The following is a 22,009-nucleotide window of genomic DNA, read 5'->3' as shown; positions in this document are numbered from 1 at the left end:
CGGTTACAATAGCAAGCTTACTTCTCCCTCGCTTCCTCCGGCACGCTCTATCCCCGTTTTTCCTTAGCCGTGCGCCGCCTCGTCGTTATCGGCGAAATGGAATTACCTATATCCTGCGGCCCGACTGGCCATTCGACTTGCGTATTAAAACCTTCACGTGGACCACGGGAGATAGTACGACGCTATTCATTCCGCACTGCTCGACGCTCGCGGGCTCTTTTTTCCGTTCCGTTCTCTTTCTATCTTCTCCGCTCCCCGCTCATGTGACGAATTTTCCCGGGGAAATCTGTGATCGTTTCGAGCACTCGCGGTCGCACGTCGCCGGTCAGTCATTGTTCCTAACTTGTAATTTGCGCTATATACCTTGCGCGTATGCCCGTATAAAAGATAACTTTTACCAAGAAGTCCCTCATAGTTGATTTCACAAGAACTTGCGTAGCTAACTTTCCTTAGTAGAACAATTGTTATTAATTTAAATTCTGCACTAGTGGCTAGTATATCCGAGTACTTTCGGATTAGTGTACATAGTAAAAAGTACTTAAAAAAAAAATGACAAAATCAGTTGCTACGAAGATCAATAACAGATTGATACTCGGGTAGAATATTCGTGAATTTGAGTATCAGGTGAATACAGAAATTAGCCGATTCATGTTCATAGTAGTGCTTTGCGCATTGGAATAGATGCGATCGTTGTTACTTACACTAATAATGAACTATCACGATGCAATGCAAATAGTTAGCGATCCAAGCAACATATGTGCATTGACTCGACTGAGACAACGGCGTCTGTTGTACTCGCGTGTCCGGAAATATTCTTTTGAACCTGAGGAAATAATAGAACCATGCAATTTTTTATTACCCTCCACGACTGCGATAATACCGCCGGTGGTACGTAGCTGTATCTATTTTCGCGTTTGTAAATACTTGCTTGTCACGTGGCGGATTTATAGGAAACAACAGGCGAGCATGAAACGGGCATAAAGAAGACATCGTATAAGATAACGCAAACATATAAGAAGATAATGGGTACCAGCCACTTAAACAATGATTTAAGACAGCGACTGCCTCGCGAACGGCGGTCTCCGTCATCCTCGCCACCCCCGCCGACTTTTGTGGATCGTGCGGAAATAAACCACCCCTACTGCCACCCTCTCGCGGTGATGGTAACAAAGGAGACAGTGGAGAGAGTAGGAGGAATAAAAAAAGAAAAGTATATACAAGCGCGATAGTTGGATCGCGTGCCGCGAAGTCGTGGCGTAGTGGGATGAAGGAGAGTCGTCGGTTTCTTTTCTCTTCGCTTCTTCTTTTGTGGTACGAGAACAGTGGTGCGGACTCAGACAACGAAATCGTGAAAAACTGGGCCGGTGCAACGGCGCAGTTGTAGATTCGCCGTGGGGAGAGAGAGAGAGAGAGAGAGAGAGAGAGAGAGAGAGAGAGAGAGAGAGAGGTATTCGATCGTTCGAAGAACTCGTAAAATCCCAAAGTCTCGAGTTAGGTACATAAATATGGGGATAGGTCGAGGAAAAGAAGGAAGGCTGGTCTCCCTTTGTTTACGAGGGTGACGGCCGATGAGAAAACTTTCATATAAATATCGCCGATTTTGTCCTCCGCGGCTCGTCCGACCTAACCGCGATTAGTCGTTCGCTCGTAGTGCAAATTGCGCGAGGAGGAGTGATCGCCTCAAGATGATCGTGGATTGGCAAAACCGATATCTGGGTCGCATCTACAGACGCGTTGCTATTTCTTGCGCGCAGAATAAGAATATTTAGCGCGACAATCTGCTCGTTAGCCAGCGTTGGGTCATGCCGCTTGTACGGCGATCATCAATTTATCTTCAATTATATCCGATTTGACTTATAGTGCTATACATGTATGTAGCGAATAAATCAGCTTCTACTTCGTACTTGGCCGCGCTCTCAGAAATTTGAGACGTTCTTCGCGCTATTTTATGTCGTCTGTGTGTTCGCGTCGCCACATTTGTTTCTTGTATCTTGCGTGTGCTTCGTTGCACCATCAATGCCCTCGAAGGAGTCAAGGAGCCATACGGCAACTGTCGCAAGAAAATTCTCCCGGCACATTCCTCAAATGACATTAATCGACTTCCTCTATCTTCCCACGGTTTAGCGGCGTCAGAAAAAGACGCGGATCGGCCGAACGAGTCGTTCGTCCGGTAATTCGATAATTATTTTAACGTCGCTTGCCCGTGACTTTTTTGCAAGCCGCAAGTGCCATGACATTCTTTCTTTCACTCTCCTCCTCTTTCATCGTTCCGAAATTTTCTCGCTCATTTGTTCCAACGACAATTTTTACTCCACTGTTTGCTACCGTTATAATCAATTGAGTCGAAATAAAACGAAGAAAGGCATTGCGTGCTACGCGATTACAAAATTCTGTGCACCACCGGCGCGGCTTTATCAATGCACACCCAACCTCGAGACAGCGCAATCACTTCCAATTTGAATAGATTAAGGCTCGTGCGTTATTGGCCAATTGGGAGTAGCTTTTTTGGCTTCTTTCGCTTTTCCTGCGCGAAACATTAGTTGGCAGTGGAGATCTACGGAGGCCGATATGCCGCGACGATACCCACGGGGCCAACTCGCTGGGCCATTAGAATATCTCAGCTTAATCTCAGCCGTCGAATGTTTACCTGGGTTCTATCAACCACTTCTCTCACCCTGTCGAACGTCTTACTCCCGCCGGTCTCTCGCTTTGTGCCGGATTCTCGAGCGGAGGAGGGCCAAAGAGATCGGAAGAGTTCTCGGCGAAGTGGAAACAGATCTGGCGATTGTCAACTCCCCTGATCGGCGGAGGGTTAAATAAGCGATTCTTGCCAATTTTATTAGGCGGTTCTTTTGCCTTCGGCCGCGTTTCCCTCGGTCATACCAAACCCCAAGGGTAGCCGCGGTGGTTAAGAACCATGGAAAGAGAGACCGGTCGGGAATCAGAAGAAGTCGCGCAAGGAGAAGCGGAAAAAATGAGTCAGATGGAAAGCGGTGCAGGCGGGGATGGGGGATCGAGCGCGCTTGGATATTGATACCTACCCCGCTATTAAACTAATGAATTTAATCAGGCTGGATTGAAAATGCGATAGCCCGAGACGACGACGACGACTGCCGGGCCCCTCGCCGACGTTGGATCGTATTTTTTATCTCACGGACACTCCGCGAACGATCATTGGAGATTAGATTTTTAAATTGGGAACGATATAGGTACGATCGTTCGCTTTCTCGTCCCGCGCGCCTCCTCTTCCTTTCTCTCTGTCTTGCTCTCACCGTCTCACCCTGCACTGTACTCTCTTCTACCTCTGCCCCCTCGCCGTTGGCAACAACCGTAGTTAGTACAGTTCTACGGGTAGCGGGTCTCACCGTAGAATTAGCATATCTCGGAAAGTGATCCCCGGACCCTAATTGAATTATTCTTAAATTCCCATAAAATCGTGCGAAAATTACAGGGAGCGACACCGCGCGATGTAGCGCCGAGTATTCTCTCCATCCCTCTGTCTTCTCTCTCTCTCTCTCTCTCTCTCTCTCTCTCTCTCTCTTTCTCTCTCTGCTTCTCTAACCGCCCTTTGCCGGAGGGCCGAACGGGCTTCGACGTAATATCGGACACGATTAATTTTCTGGGACGTTACGCTACTTCCGCTTGCAGGTTCTACGACGCATTTCGAGGTGTCTCGATTGGCGAATTGTCTCTTTTCTCGATATTCCGATTAAGACAACGCTTCCCGATTTGTGGTTATTATAAATAATCGCATTTATGTGCACGACTGAAATTGGCAGGCCAACAAATCTTTTCAACTACAATCGTTAGGATTTTTTACATGATAATTTACAAATTTATGTTTTGTCCAAACCCGCAACAAGCTTCAATCATTCGTTATTTTTAACGGGGGTCGATTGAGAATTTTTTCGTGCTTAGTCGCTTGGTCGGCGCGGATCTCAAGTCCAAAACAACAGAATAAATCAAGATAGCAGAACGTTTGTTCGAGCTGTAAGCTTATGATAACTCAAACTGAGGCATTTAATTGGATAGGACCAATCAAAAGCACAACAGATACACATCTCGGGTCGCATCCATCCACTTAAAACTAACTGCACGCCGGAGACCGTGAAAGTCACGATTAGAAGAGGCGGGATAGAGAGTGGAAGACAGCAATCCAGGCGCGTCCCTACGATAATTTTAATTTTAATTTCGATCGAATCTCTGCTACACCCTCGGTACTGGCATTCGTCCCTCGCGTGGAGGCTAAGGAGCCGATCTAAAAACGTAATCCGCGTCGAGTTCCGCGCCGGGATACACCCCAGCTTACTGCTTCTTATTCTGATCCTTTCTCTCCTTCTCTTTCCAAACAGTGTCTATTTGCTTAACTAGTTTTGAAAGCCCGCTCCTTCCGCCCGCCGGCCTAGCGATATGCGCGGATACGTTAGTATGGGAAGACGAATTAATTTCGTTGGTAGCAAGATTAGAGATTCCTTTGGAAAGGGGGGTAACCGCGCGGTCTTACTTTGATTACATTGCCATTAGCTGGTTTTAGCTGAGCGTGAAGCCGTATCGAACGAACCACAAAGATCTTGAGACGCCGCCGCTTTAACCGGACTTTTAACGAGGAAGAGAGAGAAAGAGAGAGAGAGAGAGAGAGAGAGAGAGAGAGAGAGAGAGAGAGAGAGAGAGAGAAAAAGACTCTAACTCTAATTTTATAAATATTTCCACTCCAGCTTTCATTGTACGCAACTGTTTGTTGTTTCCGCTTTAAGTCGTTCATTTCTTTGTTGCACCACGAAAAGCAATTCGTCAGCGATAAATTAATTTAAATTTGTAGTGATTAATATTCGTAATATTTGTGCAATAGTTGAAGCTAGTCATGCGCGAAGCCCGACAATTACACGAGACATTGAACGATGAAGCTATCGACGCGTTGCGCGCGTTCCAAGAGCAGAAAATCGCACGGATCGTTCAATCGTTAATAATCGACTACTACTCGCGGGCGTGCGTGCTTCCGTCTAATTGCCTTGTCCGCTTCGTCGAGCATCGCGGGGAATTTCTTCGGCGACACACGGATCCTCGATTAAATCGGGGATTGATCGTTAGCACGGCACGGCACGGCGGTGGTTGAACGAACGATCGCGGGAAATCCTGCGGACCGATAAACAGATTCGGCAAATACGACGTATTGTCGACAGCGCATATCACCGACAACGTGGAAAAAGTGTTTCAGCGCCGCTTCCTATATGCCTTACGTGTATGTTTATACGTAGCAACGATCACCACGGACGCCGGCACGTCAGTACGTTGTTGTAATGATGCTTTATAGATTTTTCGCGATGTGCATATGTGACGTGGCGATCGTATGAGCGCTTATGTTTATTTCAAATGTCTGCTTGCTTATAGGCTACCTATCAGGGCAAACTTTAATATCCCTACTAATCGATAGTTGTATCACATTACTACTTGGTCAATTCGGTTAGAGACTACGTTTCATATAATAAAACCTTTCGAAATCGGAGCAGAGAGATATCACGTATTTAACGATATTATAGTGAAGAGGAAGCGCAATTGTATATCTTCGAGATCTTGCGTGCAATCTCATTGATAACATGTGCTATACATATATATAGCATAATATATATAATATGTATATGTATGTACTATATATTTTGTAACTTGTCGCGCACTTACAATAAGTTTCAATTTTTGCGAAATCTTTCCCCGCGCCAAATTTTCCGATTGTCACCTGTTATTTCCGTTGTTCTGCTTTGCATCACATCAGGCTCCCCTCGACTTGACACCCTTCAATTAAGCGGCAGCGGATCGCGATGCAAATGCGCGACCGAAATCGCGGAATCTACACGTCACACGTGCGGGAGAATCCATTACGCGAAGCCATCACGAAAAAGTCGGATGCAGAAATGTCACGGGTTTATTCGTCATTGTCTTGCCTACGGTATTTACAGCGCGCTGGAAATACAGTCGTGTTACGGAGGAGCCCACGCGCGTGCTCCTCGGCCGCGCTGCATAAATAACTTAGCGTCATTGGCACCCGCGTCCATTTCTAAGTAGCCGCAATTCTTTAATACGCTAATGTGCGCGCGATTATACAATATTACTCTCATAAATAACCGAACGATCTTATCGCTCTCGGGACGAATGTGCCGGCTGCGTTAATTAATACACGGCGGTGTGTGACGGATCGCGTGAAAATGGGCGGGGATTCACTTGGCGCTTTTTTTCCCTTACGGAGTCTCTGGTCCAGCGACGCGGGGTGGACTCGCGATTGTCCGCGGCTGAATTCTTACGTGACGCGCGCGTGTACGCGTCCTCGCATCGCGCTCAAGCGCGTTCTTTCATGCGTGTGACAGCTCGTAAGTTACGGTGCACGTGCACCCGAGACATTACGTGACGTGTGCGAGCGCGGAGCGCGTACGTCGCCCTTACGTCGGACGTCTATCTGACGTATGACGACTCCGGTTTATTCCCAAACCATCGTTTAATCCACTGCTAACGTCAATTTTCACAAAGTTCATTACGCTCGTTGGTTAAGAGCCCGACAGCCGTGGCTCTTCGCGATAATCGAAGGCAGTTGGAATTTCTGTCTAATTATCGATAGTCGGGATCCCCTTCTATAGCGTGCGATAAAGTGATTATAATCGTTATACTCCGCGCCGCGAAATAGGCACTTGATTATCGTCCGTGTCCAATAGTCGGGAAAGGAACAATCTTAATAATTCAATAACGAATGCATTATTCGTCGGGTTATATTTACGCGATCGCTTAATTTTAACTAGCCGGTTATCGCGACGAAGAGATACTCACATTGTCGTTTTAATCGTACCTCCATGCATAAAGGTGCAATTAACAATGACGCGGACATCTGAGCGCGATCATGAAAGGGAGCAAATTATCTCAAACGATCATTCGTCCAACAGCGATCGAACAGAGAACAGGGAGGCGAGAGATGCGATTTAAAAGTTTTCCTGTCCATCAACGGCAGCCGAGGTGTCTGCTGTGAATGGTTGGAAGGACCGATGCGATTGATCCAAGACTATCGACAGAAAGGGCGGCAAGCGGAAGAACGGTCGTTGGAACGGCGGGGTGTGCGGACAGAACGGCGGTGGAAGGAGAAAGCCTTTCGGCTCTAATTGCCGTAATTAAATTCGAGAACTTACCCGATCCTCCGCCGACCAAGATCTTACGCCTCCGGATTTCAAATCGTCCCGGCTTATTCCCAGTATTGCCACGTGCCCAAGCGGATTATTTCCAGGCACTTTGAAGAGCTTTGTCGTCGCGCGATTTCGTTTCTTGAAAAATCATACACTCAACGGGAAATCTCGCGGCCCCGAAACGACTCGCGCTTCCCTTTACGATTTCGCATTCGACAGATCCCATTTTACTCATGCATGCTTCTCGCGTCTTGCTCCCACGAAAGTTTAATCGATCTTCCTGTCGCCCGTTTTCCTCGTTCGCTTACCTCGCGCGTTTAATCCGGACATTTGCGGATATTATATAAAGTATCCGGTATAGAAAAAAAGAGCATGCAATCGCGTGTCCTAATAGTTTTATTTGTGCCAGTGTGGAGCCAGATCCGCAAAATTATTGAATGCACAATTTTGTCGCACTTGCTTCTCTTGCGAACCAGCGCAGTTTACCGATCACTCGAAATTATGTTGCAAGAACATCGCGTGTACGCAGCCGAATTTCAAATGAATACTGATCAAGCCGAGGGTCAAGATTGAGACAGACTGTGTCGCCGTTGGGCCTTTTCATCCTTAATACGGACATCGAAGAGCACAGTAACTTATTTCATGAGATCGAACGGTACCACACGATTAGCCGAAATGTATAAACTTATTTATTTCTGTATTGATAACCCCAGCTTCCCGCAACAAGCTCGACACTCATTGGCGTCGAATTTATTTGCGTCGATAAGAGATCACTCGCGTGTTTGAGATAATTCTTTCAAAAATATCCATCTCCATGTGCGTTTCATCAAGCATTGTTTAGCGGAAAACTGACAAATTTGACATTTGCTCCCGAAATATTTTCCAACCATCTTCTCTTAAGCGCGTGCGATGACATTTACCATGCAGGCTTTAATATCTCCTCTTATAAATATCTCCTCTTTTAGTAATTTTATATTTAAATGTAACTTCATTATCCTTATAACTGAGAGATGCGTTATGGCCGAAGTCTTCACAAAATCTCATGTAAATTTAGACAAAAATTAATGACATGCAACTGAACTAATGCACACTTGCATCACGTGGCGCATAAATCTTGTCGAACACACAGGAATTTGGAATTTGAGCAGTCGTCGAACAAACAAATTGTTCTCAAAGCAGCACCACTGCTGTATTCCGGAAAGGTCGTGGGTCATTTATTGCCCTCATTCGGAAAGGCACGCACACTATTGTGCGCCGTTCGTCGTACACACGATTCTATCGTATCTCTTTCAGTCCCGCTTGATAAAGATTCCTCCTCCAGGCTCCGCACCAATGTGCACAAAGAACATAAAGATAATGTACAGCAGTGGGCGCACGGTTTGATACGTAAGCAGAAAGTTATCGATCTATTCGAATTGACCGACGTAATGATTTAATATCGAGTCCACAATACATTTCAATCAATATTTCACACTTTTTTTTATGATGTGATAACACGTGATGAGTTTTCCATAAAATCCAATAACTATATATAAAATCCATAAAACTATAATATCCATAAAATTTAATAAATTCAATAACTATACCAATAACCATAGAAAAAATCTGCAAAGTTTATGTAAATTTTTGCAAAGCGTGCAGCTTGTTCACTTCGTATTTATTTTGATTACTCAAAGCAAGTTCGACGTTAATTGCTTTAAACTGACATTCTAGCGAAGAACTGATCGAGAAATTAATCTCGCAACTTATATGCTTACTTGCTATTGATATTATCTCAATAATATTGTTGGACAGTCTAATATGATTCATATACAGCAGCAACTATTTTCGGTTGTGGTAGGCGTTGACTACAGTTCAAATGTCAGATATTCAAAATGCATTCACTTCGTCCCGTGATATTCGCGTAAGCATCAAATGCAAATTTGTTTGAAGCGCGAACACGCGACGTTGAGATTTAATTGAGATGTGTCCATATATGTCTCAGTCGGCTTTGCATTTCAAATAAATGTCCAAAGCTCACGTAAGCGACACGTTAGTGGATCGAAAGAAATAAATATATTTCGGTAATGTGCCACATTGCGAGGACAAATTTGAATTCTCGATCTGTTTTTCTCCCACTTCTCGTCAATTATTGGTCAGACTTACGTCGATCCTTATTACAAAGGAAGCCTCTCCCTGGAGCAGTAATGGGCGCGAATACCTAATGAGAGGAGCTCGCTGTGCGAGCTTCGTCGATTGGACGCAACCCGGAGGCGACAGGCGATAAGCATTAGGATCGTAGGATGGGTGATCATTGGCCACCTTTGTGCTGCGTCGTAGTCAGATCGAATTACGATCGGTGATCTCCCGGATAGAAGGTACTGCAATGGCAGCGACCCGAAGGGATTTTCAGAGGACCAACGACACAGATTGGTCTTAAGCAAATGACAAAGCGCGGACGTATGGCGCGGTGCGCGGAGAAAGAGAAACGGGAAGATTAGTAAGGATATGTAAGACAGAGAGACGGTGAGCTTCAGGGGGGAAAGAGAGTCAACGAAGGAAATGCGAGGGCAAAGGTAGGAAGGGAATAATGTTTTCGAATGAACGGCATACTAACAGGGGTAAAACGGCGTGAGATCAGAGCGCCGTTTTCTCGGTTAGCCGCAATCTGTCCGTTTGTCCACGCAGTTTCCAAGAATCCCAGCAGTCACCCTCAAAAGTTCACCCGGTTTCATGCCGGTTCACGATACATTACCGGCGAAAGGTTGCCTGACAATCCCGAAAATCAACTTCGATTCCTGTTTAATGCTGATTGACAGTGGCCAATCAATAAGTTTATTTTTTGTTGATTGACAGTAGTTATGGCCAGTAGTTATAAGATTGACAGATTGTTGACAGTAGTCAGTGAGCAATCAATATATTTATTGCTGACAGACATTGGTCAATCAGCAAGAAATTTTCTCGATGTGAATAGCAATAATTACTTGTTATAAACAATAAAGTATTTATAAATCGAAAATTGTCAAAAGTTGGAAATTTTTTTTGTGTTCGAGAGAAAATGCACGAAGTAAAGTGGTGTAATAGTTTTGTGTAAAAAATTGAATTTACCTTTTTTCGACATTTTTCATTTTTATATTTAAGTTGCTACTTAGATGAATCCTAAGTGATATCGTTTCGAGATTATGCGATCGCAGCGATTCGCGATCCGAACGAGCGAGTAATTGAAAAGTAACGCCTGTGTTATCGTTTAAGCGTTACTTCGACGTTCCCCGGCACGGCTAATAAGTTCCTTGAGGATTGTGTTTCCGCACGCGTTGGCATTGCCACGTCTTGTCATCAAAATTAACCCATTAACGCCCACAGTCGACTTCGGCTGCCAAGAGTAATTGACTCCGCCATAGAGATTTGGATGGCTGCGCGGTACCAGCATTTGTCAAACAAGCTGAAAGTTTGCTTCAACAAGTACCTTTGCAAGGGACAGAGAAATATCGCGACACGTCGCGTACATTTTCGCGAAATATGAGCGACGCAAAGTGGTCGCGCGCTTGAAACGACGAGTTGACGAATAATCGACGAGAAGTGACATAAAAGAAATCTCGCGTGTGACATGGGATTGGAGGGAGACGGGGAGAGGTACATGTGACACGATGGCGAATAAAATATATATCACGTTATAATTAATGCGTGAATCGTGTGTATGGAAATCTATCTGATAAGGCGATATTCCGTCGCCTTATCTCGTTATTTCTATTTGATTCCTTCACCTCGCAAATTTTCCACATTGATTAAAATATACTATTAATTTCACGTTAATTAATTATATTATGTTAACAAATTTTGTTCGTTGATTGTTTGCACACTGGAATTCGTCGTACATTTTATCTTGTTGAAAAATATTGAAGCGGATTTATTTCGCGCGGGATGTGGATACAGGCAAGACAGAACGAATTGCAAGAGCAATGTGACATACACAATCGCATCGTTGGCAATTGCATCAGAAGGAGGACTGCTATAACAAAATGCGACGATATTTAAATAAGACGGTCATTTAAACGAGACTGTGTCTTGCACGTGTAATTCAACGTGTCACATTGTAATCACGTTCTTGAACGTGATACTCTGTCGCGATGGAAGAACGAATTTAATTAACAATAACGCGAGTGATACAAATTACGACGCGGAAAAGCGACTCCAAATTGTACTCTCGCAAGGTAGAACAAACAGGCGGAAGCGCAACGTTGTATTTACACTTACGGTATTAAAAAATTTCCGCGCTCGCGACGCAAAGTAACGACGGCAGGCATGAGAATAACAAGCACGCGACCAAGAGAGCGAACAGCAGTTGGGAGAATAAACGATAGGAATAGGCAGGGAGAGAGGAAGGAGGAGAGTAAGAGAACGAAAGAGAAAGGACGAACGTTGCGGGGAAAGAGGGAGACAGAAAGGTAACAGCCGTCAAAAGTTGCCGAACTAATAGGACGATTTTCAGCGCGGAGCGTTTAATTAAATTAATTATATGCGCACCTCGCCCGTAATATAAATTGTGAGCAAGCGTCGAGGATGAACGCGAAGGGGTGAGAGAATACCGAAGGATGGCGAGATGCAGCGCGGGTGCGGAGAGTGGAATGCCGTCGTGCTGCGATCGCCAACTTTGATAGTTACATTTCATCCATCTATCCCAGATACATTTCCCGCGGACTGCCGCGCCGCAAAGTTCGGAATCGGCTAACGGCAGCGTTGGCGAAACGATTGCCGGGGTTGCGCCATACTTCCAGAGCGGCGTTACGTATGTACGTGCATGTGAATATGCGTTCACCCGATAAAAGTTAAGCTACCGACACTCAAGACAATGGCGCTACCGCGTCCGTAATCTGCACGTGTTATCGCGCGCCGTGCTATATTCCGCGACTCAGCACTGATGCAATTTATCCGTTTAATGTCCGACACACTGCAATCTATTTTCACACGATGAACTGAACTCTTTAATGCCCTTCGGGAAATGTCCAAAGTTCCTAATTAGAAATAAGAGCGGGGAATGGACACCTATGTCGGGGAAGACCAGAGCCAAATCAGCCAAGTTTGACATCTTGGGTCGATAATCTGCAACTTTTCAATTTTTTTATCACAGAAAATCGAAAGTTTTCTTTTTTCAACCGGGAATCACGGCGATAGGTATTTGGCAATTATTATTACATTTAAACGAGCTGCTCCGCACTCGTATCCGTCCTCGACTACTGCGAGCTACACTGGAGGTTATCAGTCCTCCCCCTCGTCCGTCACTTCGGTTTCGTATCCGCTACGTGCCTCCACGTCGATCTGAAAAGCCTTCGCCGGCATGGCGTTCAAGTACGGAAAAGCGACGGACGGACGAAGGAGTCGCTGGCAAATGTCTACACGGACACGCACACGCACACGCGCCGAGGCACACGTGTAGATCAGAACGGGTAGATGGTCGCCCCCGTATCTCTGCGTCCCTTCACAGTTTCTACATCTCCGCGGATAAAGCGGTAAGCGGACTCGCACACATACGCACATGTACGTACACAGAGAAACGAAGCAGAAGGGTAAAAAGCGAACTTTCCAGGCGGATGGCGATTCTTGCGAGCCAGACGGTAAATACATTTTTAAATAAGAGTTTTTTGCCCCAACCACCCCGGGCCCTCCGCTACGCCCCCGCCGCTTCCTCTTCCTCCTCCTCCTCCTCCTGCTCTTCCGCCCGGATTTCGTCCCCGTATCGGGAATTATCCTTTGGTTTGTGCATTATCCTTCGGATCGCGGGTGGGGTAGCATCAAAAGGCATTCACGGACCGACCTGAGCCGCCTCCACCTTCTCCACCTCCTGGCTCGATCCTACGAGCCCGGCGGATCCTCACCCCTCCGGCTCGCCGTCTGACTTGCGGCGGGCATCACTACTTAATGTCGGCATAACCGGTGGCGTATCCACGTCGTGATTTTGCGCGTATTCTTATCCGCGAGATACGTTATGCGATATGCATGTCCAATGACTCTGTCTGGCTGGTTGACGCGTATTTCCCGTTGCCTCCGCGCGTTGTCTATGTATCTGGAGCCGATTGATAGCTGATTTTCCCCTAATCGAAAGAGAATCGAATATCAATTTCTCCTGATCTGATCTACGTTCTATTGCGCGTGTCTTCGTTCCAGGTGCGCGATTACCCAAAGAGCCGAGAGATCTCGATCGAACGATCTGCTCCTTCTCGCGTTAACACCACATCTTTTTGCCCGAGCTGTTTCTTTGTCTTTTTTCTCGCCGCGTCCTCATCGCTCGAGTTCAATTGTGATTGATCACCGGCGGTGATTGAGGATTCGAAATGAAAGCCTCACGGTACTCCGGCAAAGACAAAAAGACGAACCGTCGCTCCCTTCTTCCGGAATCAAACCACTCTCCCCTCTTTCACTCCTCCGTAGCCTGACTCCCTCCTTCAACCCTTCGCTCTCTCTCTTTCCTACCCGCCCCCGCCCACCCTCTCGATCTCTCTTAACTCCTGCGCGCCTCTTGCTCCCGACTCCACCGCGGACGGAGCGAATAATGGAGTAAAATTTATACGACTCCATATCGGTACGATAAAAAGACAGACAGACAGACAGCCGAACGAGCGAGCGAACGGGCAGGCAGTGAGGCAGCACAAAGGAAGGATTAATTTTAAATATCATATACTTGTGCCGACGTAAAAGCGAAGGTGGAGCCGACAGGACTCCATCGGGGAAAACCCGGACGACTGATAAGTTACGTCCTCATCGGGGCTCGGTGTGCAATGCCAGGCATTGCGGAGGATTTCCCTTTCGAGTGAAGTAAGGGCTAAGCAATTGGACGGGCAGGGAAAAGAGTTATTCGGGATTTCACGATAGTACGAGAGTGCTTCTGTTATTCCGCGGTTATATCCCGACGTTCGTTCACACGCGTTAAACTATTCCTGAGATCTAAACGCATAATTTTACAGGCTACGTAATTTTTATTGATATTTTACGGCGGTTTGACTTATTTAACGAATTGAATATTTGAATGAGTAATTTGTTTTATTGGGCAAACGAAAGGCTACTTTCGGATAAACAGAAGATATTTGGCAGATCGAAAAGCCGAAATATCTCGCCGAACGTAACTCAAACGATTACGAAATGTTAGCGCGGATCTCGAGAGACTTTTGAAATTAAGTGCGCCGGCTACATATTGCACGGAATCAATAGGTATTATTTACGAGTGTTTCTCGTCCGTTTCTCATCCCGCGGCTAGCTGATTCGATTTGTTTAGTGCTTTGCACAGCCCCGCTTGCGTGCCATTTACGTGCCGCCGCGCCAAGGAATGTCTCGTTATTATTACACTTTCGATTCTATATTTCGCGAAGTTTTACACAAACACCTCGCGCGTTAGCTAACGAGGCTTTGACATTCTGCCAATCGACGAGCTTGCGCACGTATGTGCGCGCGGCATTCGACGTTCGAACGCATGTATGCCGCAGATAATACCACGCGTGCCATTGCGAAGGCAATGCTACTGACAATCCGCCATTTTTCGTCGACGTCGTCGTTTATTATTACAAGCATCGACCCGCGACGAGAGTTGTCACTCGGAATAAATTCAGCGTCGCGAAAAACGCGCTCCACTGTCCGGATTGTAGGAGATACGCGCCGAGCATGTGTATATAAATATGTACGTGTGTTTTGAATTGAGATAATATGCGTATCGTTAAGTATATCATATAAATGTACCATATTGCATTTCTACATCTTAAAGATATAAAGATCTAGATTAAATGAAATATAGATAGAAGGCGTAATATAACATTTTAATGAATTTCTAATGTGATTTTTTATTCTCTTGTGTAAATCGATCTCTTCTTTTTATATTTTATTAATGCAGAAGTTATATAATACAGTTCCTATAAATTTTGTTTGGAAGAAGTAAGCGTGTCAGAAATATTATATGAAGTAAAAAAGTATATGAATTACACATAAGTATATATTACCGCATAATAAGCATATACCGCGTTCGTTATTATCTCATTTCATCATATACAACTCGTTTCCAGCAAAGAAACTGGAGCTCAGCTATCAATTACTTATGCGGAAGTCGGCGGTATTGCTAATCGCAAACCGCAGAAACCACCACTCGTTATCGTAGGAAGCTCGTTTCAGCCCGTTCGATTGTGATCCTCGGTCGGTTAGAGCGAACTCGCGGCAAGGAGCGCGCATCCCTTCTTCTTCTTTTTTTCCGTCCTCTCCCGCATCTCGAATTGCGAGTACAACGAAATTATCGACTGCCACGAAATTCGCCGTGAACTCGAAGCAGCCCTGGGGCGGTGAGAGGGAGAAGTCCGTTCTCGTGAAGGATTAATCGTGAATTATCAATCGAAGGAGTCGAGTCGAAAGCCGAAGGAAGAACGAGAGAGACAGAGACAGCGGGACGGAAAAGGAGGAGGAGGAGAAGGAGGAGGAGGGGGACATCCCTGCCGGTCGAGAGGGCCCGGAGGGCTTGCTGAACGACGTTTCTGGTTAATCGCGTTTGCGGAAAAACGGAGATAATTCCCGTCGTCCGTCTGGACGATGGAGGCGTGTAGGTTGTAGGTGGAGAAAGGTATAGGTAGATATAACTGTGCGCGCGAACTGTAGGAGAGGAGAGTGGGCAGGAGAAGGAGGAGAGCGAGAAGGAGAGTGTCGGTGCAGGAGGGTAGTTCACCGCCTCTCGCATATACGGCGGAGGTGGGATTTTTTCTTTCTTTTTTTTTATAGATATATACATACACGCGCACATATATGCACATTGAGAAGGTGGTTGGCAGAGCAAGAGCGAGAGAGGATAAGGGGAAGGGATGTGGGGGAGAGGAGAAGGCAGGGACTGATATTCGCGGGCACACGGAATTTTTAACTAGCCCGGGCAGCCTTTAGTCGTTCCGCCGCGAAAGCGCAGCAGAAAAGTTATGAATCTAATTTTCAGCGTATTTGTGTCTCGGCCGCCCCCTCTGCTGCCTCCGGCCGCCCCTCAGTGTTCCTCCGGTCCTCGCATCCACCCTTCGTCCCATCGCCATCGCCACCAGGACCACCTATATCAATCCCTCTCCCCTCACGTGTCCCTATCTCTTTCCCGTTCTCTCTGCCACCCTCCTCTCCTGCTTCCTCACTCGGCGGAGCCACCACCTACGCCTCTTCCGTTCGTATATACCTCTCTTCCGTCGTTCGCTTTCGCGTAATAAAGCTCGCGCGCGCGGCTTCGTTAGGTTTTTATCTCCCCGAGAAAAAAAGAATTAATTTCGAGAGACGCCGCCGTTTTTCTGCCGGTACTCTCTTCCGTTTCGTGTGCGCGAACGCGCTCTCGGGACGCCAACAGGAGCTTCATCCTTTCGGTATTATCTTCTTCGCTGAAATTGGAAGGCGAGTGATAGCTGGCCGACCAATGAGGAAAAGTCGATCGGAAGGAGACGATGTGGAGACGAATTAAACTGTGTTCACATTATTTTTTTTTTTACGAATTTTACTGTGATGCAAATCATTTCTTTTCAGGTAATTTCTTTGTGTGCGTGTGGGTATATATATGTGTGTATCTGTCTGTGATATCAGAGTAATTTCGAAAGTTGAATAGCAAGATGGTAAAGACGTATGGACGTATAGAAGAGTGAAACTGAAGATAAAGTAAAACGTCCAGGATTGTTCCCGATTGTAGCATTCTAATGAAAGCCTCTCTCAGTCTTATTCATAACGATCCGGTGTTCCTACGTCAGTCAGTAATAAGCACGACAAATTTAGTATTCCTGTAGAGAAGGCAATGCGCATAACGCAAGAAAGTCTCAAGTTCGACTAGTGGGAGCTATGTATGCCGCGTGCAGTAATAATTCAGCAGCGCAAACGATCGACGAACTTCACAATCCTTTGATCAGTGCAAGAGAGACCGATATATTTCGCGGTGTATCGTCCTTGCGGATCAAGCACGTAATTTTCAAGCCCGGCTTAGTCACGGTTGTGAGTAATAATTCCATCTGGTACCTACTTTCCGTCGAAACCAACACACGAAAACGCAGGTCGGTGTGTAGGCGCGCGCGCGCACACGTACACGCACACACACACTTACATATATCGCGTTCCAGATCGACTTCACGTGCACGGGGCCAAGTCATGACAATACGCCATCGCGGCTCGTTTCTATAAATCTCCTGTGACCCGATAAGAAAAGATTGCCTACCGATGAGGTGGCCGAGGCGAGCTGCTGCCACCCCATCGACCACCCAGCCGACCACCGACCATCCCCCGAGCGTGCTGCTTGCAATACACCTCGAGCGCGCTCGTGTCGACATTAAATCGAAGGGCACGGGTATTAACTGTCTCCTTTCACCTCCACCTTATTCCAACGTCGACCATCACCGCCTCCGCCTCCGCCATCGCCGTCGCCGCCGCAGAGTTCGTAGGCTCGCGTGCTCGATGAAGTATATTTAAAACCGTAATTACGATACAATCAGCGAGCCCCGTGACCAGATACGCATCTGGATGTGGAGGAGAGTATGAGGTCGATCGATCGGTTCAAACTGGAGAACCTTTTTTAAAGAGGAACAAGCTAAGGGCAAAGGTGTACAGAAGGGTGAGACCCCACCACGTTCCGCTCTTTCGCCACTGAGGTCGGCGGAGAGAAAAGTCGGACCCTCTGACTGCAGTATGCGGAACAGACGTACTCCCTATGTGTGCGTGTATTTATGTGTGGGTGTGTATGTGTGTGTATTCGTGCATGAGCGGGGGTGGAGCGAGTTTTACACGTCGCGCAAAAGTTAGTTCCTAATTATTCAGATTTTCTAATTAATGCTTCAGCCGACAATGATGGAGCGTGCGGGTCGTCTTTCTTCTCCCCCGTATTTTTTTGTTTCCTATACTGCGTGCACACGTGCACACACATACGCGCGTGCGGGAGCGTCGTGGCTGTTCCTGATTGCATCCATGATTAGATGATGTAGATCGAGGACTTTGCTTACGAATAACTCGCTCTCGCGAACTGCATCGCCGACGTTGACGCAACAAAATATTTACTCTTGTATGTAATCAGGTTGACACACCGTTATCAGCCAGCATTGAACGCTGCCAAGAGCAGCAACTCGGGACTCGCTGTCGCGAAGCCACGTCGAGATGACGGCAATGGCCAAATTATAAATACGTTATTCGGAAAATCGATGTCTACAACGGCAGCGATCGTGAGTTTGGCTATCGGTCAGATGTGATAATCGGAGGCGAGAAGAGAGACGGAAAAGAGACAGAGCAATAATGAAGAACAGGATCATGGGTGGATCACGGGCGAGTTGCACCACGCGCGAGTTTCTATATTTTGTTCTACTTGAAACTTACGAAATGAATATCTAACGATATTGGCTTCCCCTGACGTGCCGCGCAGCCCGACCATCGTCGGGAGAGCCGTGAGCCCGTTAAGCACTCGTTGCACTTCTAACCCACGTCATTTTCGCTCGAGTGCAAATATTCCCAGGTTTTTGCCAGACCACTATCCTCCCCCTTCCCGTGTATCTCTAACCCCTCGAGTCGAAACCCTTTCGAAAGCCTAACCGCGAATCCTCTTCCAAAGGATACCGCAAGATGAATTTCTGATGAGACCTATGCGGACATATAGATGTAACGTCTGCTCAAATTTTTATGTATTGCATCTCCATGCAGGCTGGCGTTAATATCATTTTCTAGCTCTAGGATCATTAAAACTGCTTCATCAAATAAGACGAATATAATTAGATTGAACATTTTAGGAACTCCAGAAGCAAGAACTAGAACGGCATTAATGCTGCTCTGTGTATCGCTACTTAATTTTTTTCAAAGTTTGTGGTATAGACGTTAGATGGATTATCTCTGTTGTAAATGACTTTCCAGATCGCGATTGAAGATGTTCCCATTGAAATCAAAATTGGCTAGGAACTAATACACGTGAAAAACAAACACATACATTATTGACGTTTAAATTTTATTCATGAAAATGAGAAAGAATTGAATATTAAGCTTACTGTTTTTAAAGTGACAACTCTTAGTCGTGGAATAAACCTCACGTTTCGATCAATTTTGCATGGACTCTAGTTCACGTTGCTGAATATAATCTTAAACGTCCGCTCTCGTCATAATTATAATCTATCCCAGGAATGCTGCCATAATTACGAAAGTTCGAAGTTTCCCCGCCCACCTAAGAAACGATCTGTCAGTTCAACGTAAGCCTAATCTGTTTTATGACGCATGGCGCCGCGGATACCTCGCGGATAAGTACGTCGTCGTATATTATACATCCGTTATATATACTATGAGTACATATAGGCACGTAATCGCCGTGCCGGAGGCACGATAAAATTTGTCGTTTCGTCCAAGCCACGACCCGATTGTTTGTCGCGCCGTATCGCCGTGTATTGCGCAGTCGATTGTTCCTTATCGCGCTAATTATCAGCAAATCTTCCTATCAGGGTAAATATGATAATATCGTTATGGATATACTTGCGGCCTATCATCGGCGTTACCAATATGGCGGCCGTTACCGATATCTCGCTGCTCGATCCATATATTGCTACGTGATCATCGCTAATTGTAAATTGCGACAAACGGACGATCGTTCGACACGCGAATCTACCTAACGTAATATATCCACATAGCTACTCTGCACCTAACCCAATATTAATGTCTACTTTAACGGGCACGTCACACTTTATCAGCAATATTTTTAATCCCGTGCGTTAAGCACATTTAACTAGCAGAAACTTTATAAAAAATTTACAATTTTGTAACAGGTGAGTGATTCAATGAGCCGTGAATTACGGATCCGAAAAATTACCCCGGCAATTATTTTAACAATTCACGTGGGCTATTACTTAATCAAACCTAATCAGACTAGACAGTCATTGGTAGTACAAATTCGCCGGTATTTGGAACGCCTACGTACAATCGTCGCGGTTTTCAATAGCTCTAACTACCTGCCTCTAATGAGTGTCTCACGTGAAATTTTCACGGGTAATTAAGGCTTTACCAGAAAAAAAAGAAAAAAGGAATAGAGAGACGTTCCGCCGTGCCTTTAGCACATGGCGGCAAGCTACTCGGTTGTTTCGGTGGAAATCTCACGTCGTAGGGCGACACGCGGGAATAGGATACCACAAGGAGAAGCGCGGATAACGCTCTCAGTTATTTTTCGATCTACCGCGCTCGGTACATTAGCCAACGTGTTTTGAAACACTCGCCGAGGGTATTTGCCTTGGCACGAGTAGCACGGTGTCTCTTTCATCTCGCCACGCTACCAAAAGTTCTACTCTTCTTCCTCTTGCTCTCTTCCTGCCCCGCTTCTATCTGTCACCCCTTAAACGTCTCGTGAGAGTCGCGAAAGAAGACAATCCGAAACGGAATAATTCGGTAATTTCGCCGAAGTCGTTAAGGACTCATTTGCGATACACTTCTCAGAAATTTTAAATAGCTCACTCTTTCATATGGTTTCTGTTATTAGTATTATTACTGTTGCTGCTGTCGTCGCTGTTAGATTGGTAGATGTTAAAAATGTAATTGCGCGGGCGATGAATCACACGACAGCAAGAAAATAATTAAGTTTCCATTATATCTTCCGTAATTATTGCCAATCATTCGTGTGCATCGTGTTCGTATCATCTGGAGATAATCGATGAAACGTTTGAGAATTGATGACAGTGGCGGATCGAGACCAATTAATACATTCCAATTGATGATGAATGCAAATTAAGCTCGTATTATGTAATTGCATAATAATCGTATTTTCCACGATTTAAAGTTATAGTGCGGGAGATGAATGCGTTTATTACCATCGTGCATAACAGACACAATTCCGATGACTGAATCAGAATGTTCTTTCCTGAGCAGCTTGCGGGCAACTCAACTTTGCATTTGCTGACAAATAATGTTAATAAAAGCAGCGAATCTCTCGTTACTCATTATAGAAGCACGCCGTTGATAACTCTCGGGATAATTGCGACAAAAGGCCGCGTACGACACGCGCTGAACGACAAATGAATATCTGTTACAAATTTTAAGTCAGATTCCACCGTTTAATTAAGATTAGGCAGCTGCGATAGCGCGACGGGAGCGCGGTGTGGCAAGAAAATGCCGAAGATAAGTACAGCAACAAAATGGCGAGGATTTAGAATCGTGGCCGTGACGAATTCAATTTGTCGCCGCGACACAAGCTACACAAAGGCTCGAAGACTCTCACGCCACCGCAGCAGCGCGTATGTTATCATTGCCACTATATCCAATTCCTTCACCAACAGAGGCGAGCAGACACCAATGTTGATGGAACTCGAAGACTAAACATTGAGAACATTTCCGCCACTGTAATTTATTGTTCAGCCGCTCTGCTCGTATTGGGAGATAAATCTAGATGAGATACTCTCGAACGTACTTTGAACGTTGCCTGCGGCAATTACGCACATGCTGAAGGTTCTTTCGCTAATTGAGCAGCTAGTAGGACGGTCGCCCCCGTGTGGTTGTCTCACGGCGAAATAAAAACCGTTATCGCAGGCATTTTAAGCAGAGCAAACATCACTCCGTTGAGAAACCTACGCGAGGATTCTCGCGGCGAGCGTAGCGACTCAAATCGAGCGCGCGTTTGTCCTACATCGATACTTATCGTTCCGATATCGTCCGGTATGGTTACACGACAGGAAGCGGAAACGATGAATTGCGGACGAGCGCGCTTATCGCGGCGCTTTATCCATCGCGCTAATTTTTATTATTGCTCTGTTTATAGGATGTTGCGGCGATTCCGACATGTGCCCACATCCTATCCGGGAAAAAGCGAAGCTCTGTTTAATGCCGCGAGACACGTCCCCGCGCGTTCGTATCGAGCTCGGAATTGATTTGTCGTGCCTTTTATAAGTATCGTGAGC

At 45.9% G+C, this 22,009-nt stretch overlaps 1 protein-coding gene across 10 annotated transcripts in view; it reads right to left on the bottom strand.

Moving 5' to 3' along the window:
- LOC116849645 (homeobox protein cut) overlaps nucleotides 1-22,009 on the bottom strand; it is a 143,035-nt gene that overhangs the window by 39,455 nt on the left and 81,571 nt on the right. Inside the window, exon 1 of one of the 10 annotated variants that reach the window (XM_032827002.1) lies at nucleotides 7,164-7,639. The exons of the other annotated variants lie outside the window; for them this stretch is intronic. The gene's annotated coding sequence lies outside the window, so the exon portion shown is untranslated. Of the gene's footprint in view, nucleotides 1-7,163; nucleotides 7,640-22,009 lie in introns of those variants that run through there. 10 annotated transcript variants of the gene reach the window in all.

Source organism: Odontomachus brunneus, unplaced genomic scaffold, assembly GCF_010583005.1.
Source record: "Odontomachus brunneus isolate Ranch 3 - 2012 unplaced genomic scaffold, Obru_v1 Obru_scaffold_122, whole genome shotgun sequence".
NCBI classification, from domain to species: domain Eukaryota; kingdom Metazoa; phylum Arthropoda; class Insecta; order Hymenoptera; family Formicidae; genus Odontomachus; species Odontomachus brunneus.
This window is presented reverse-complemented; position numbering and strand designations above follow the sequence as displayed.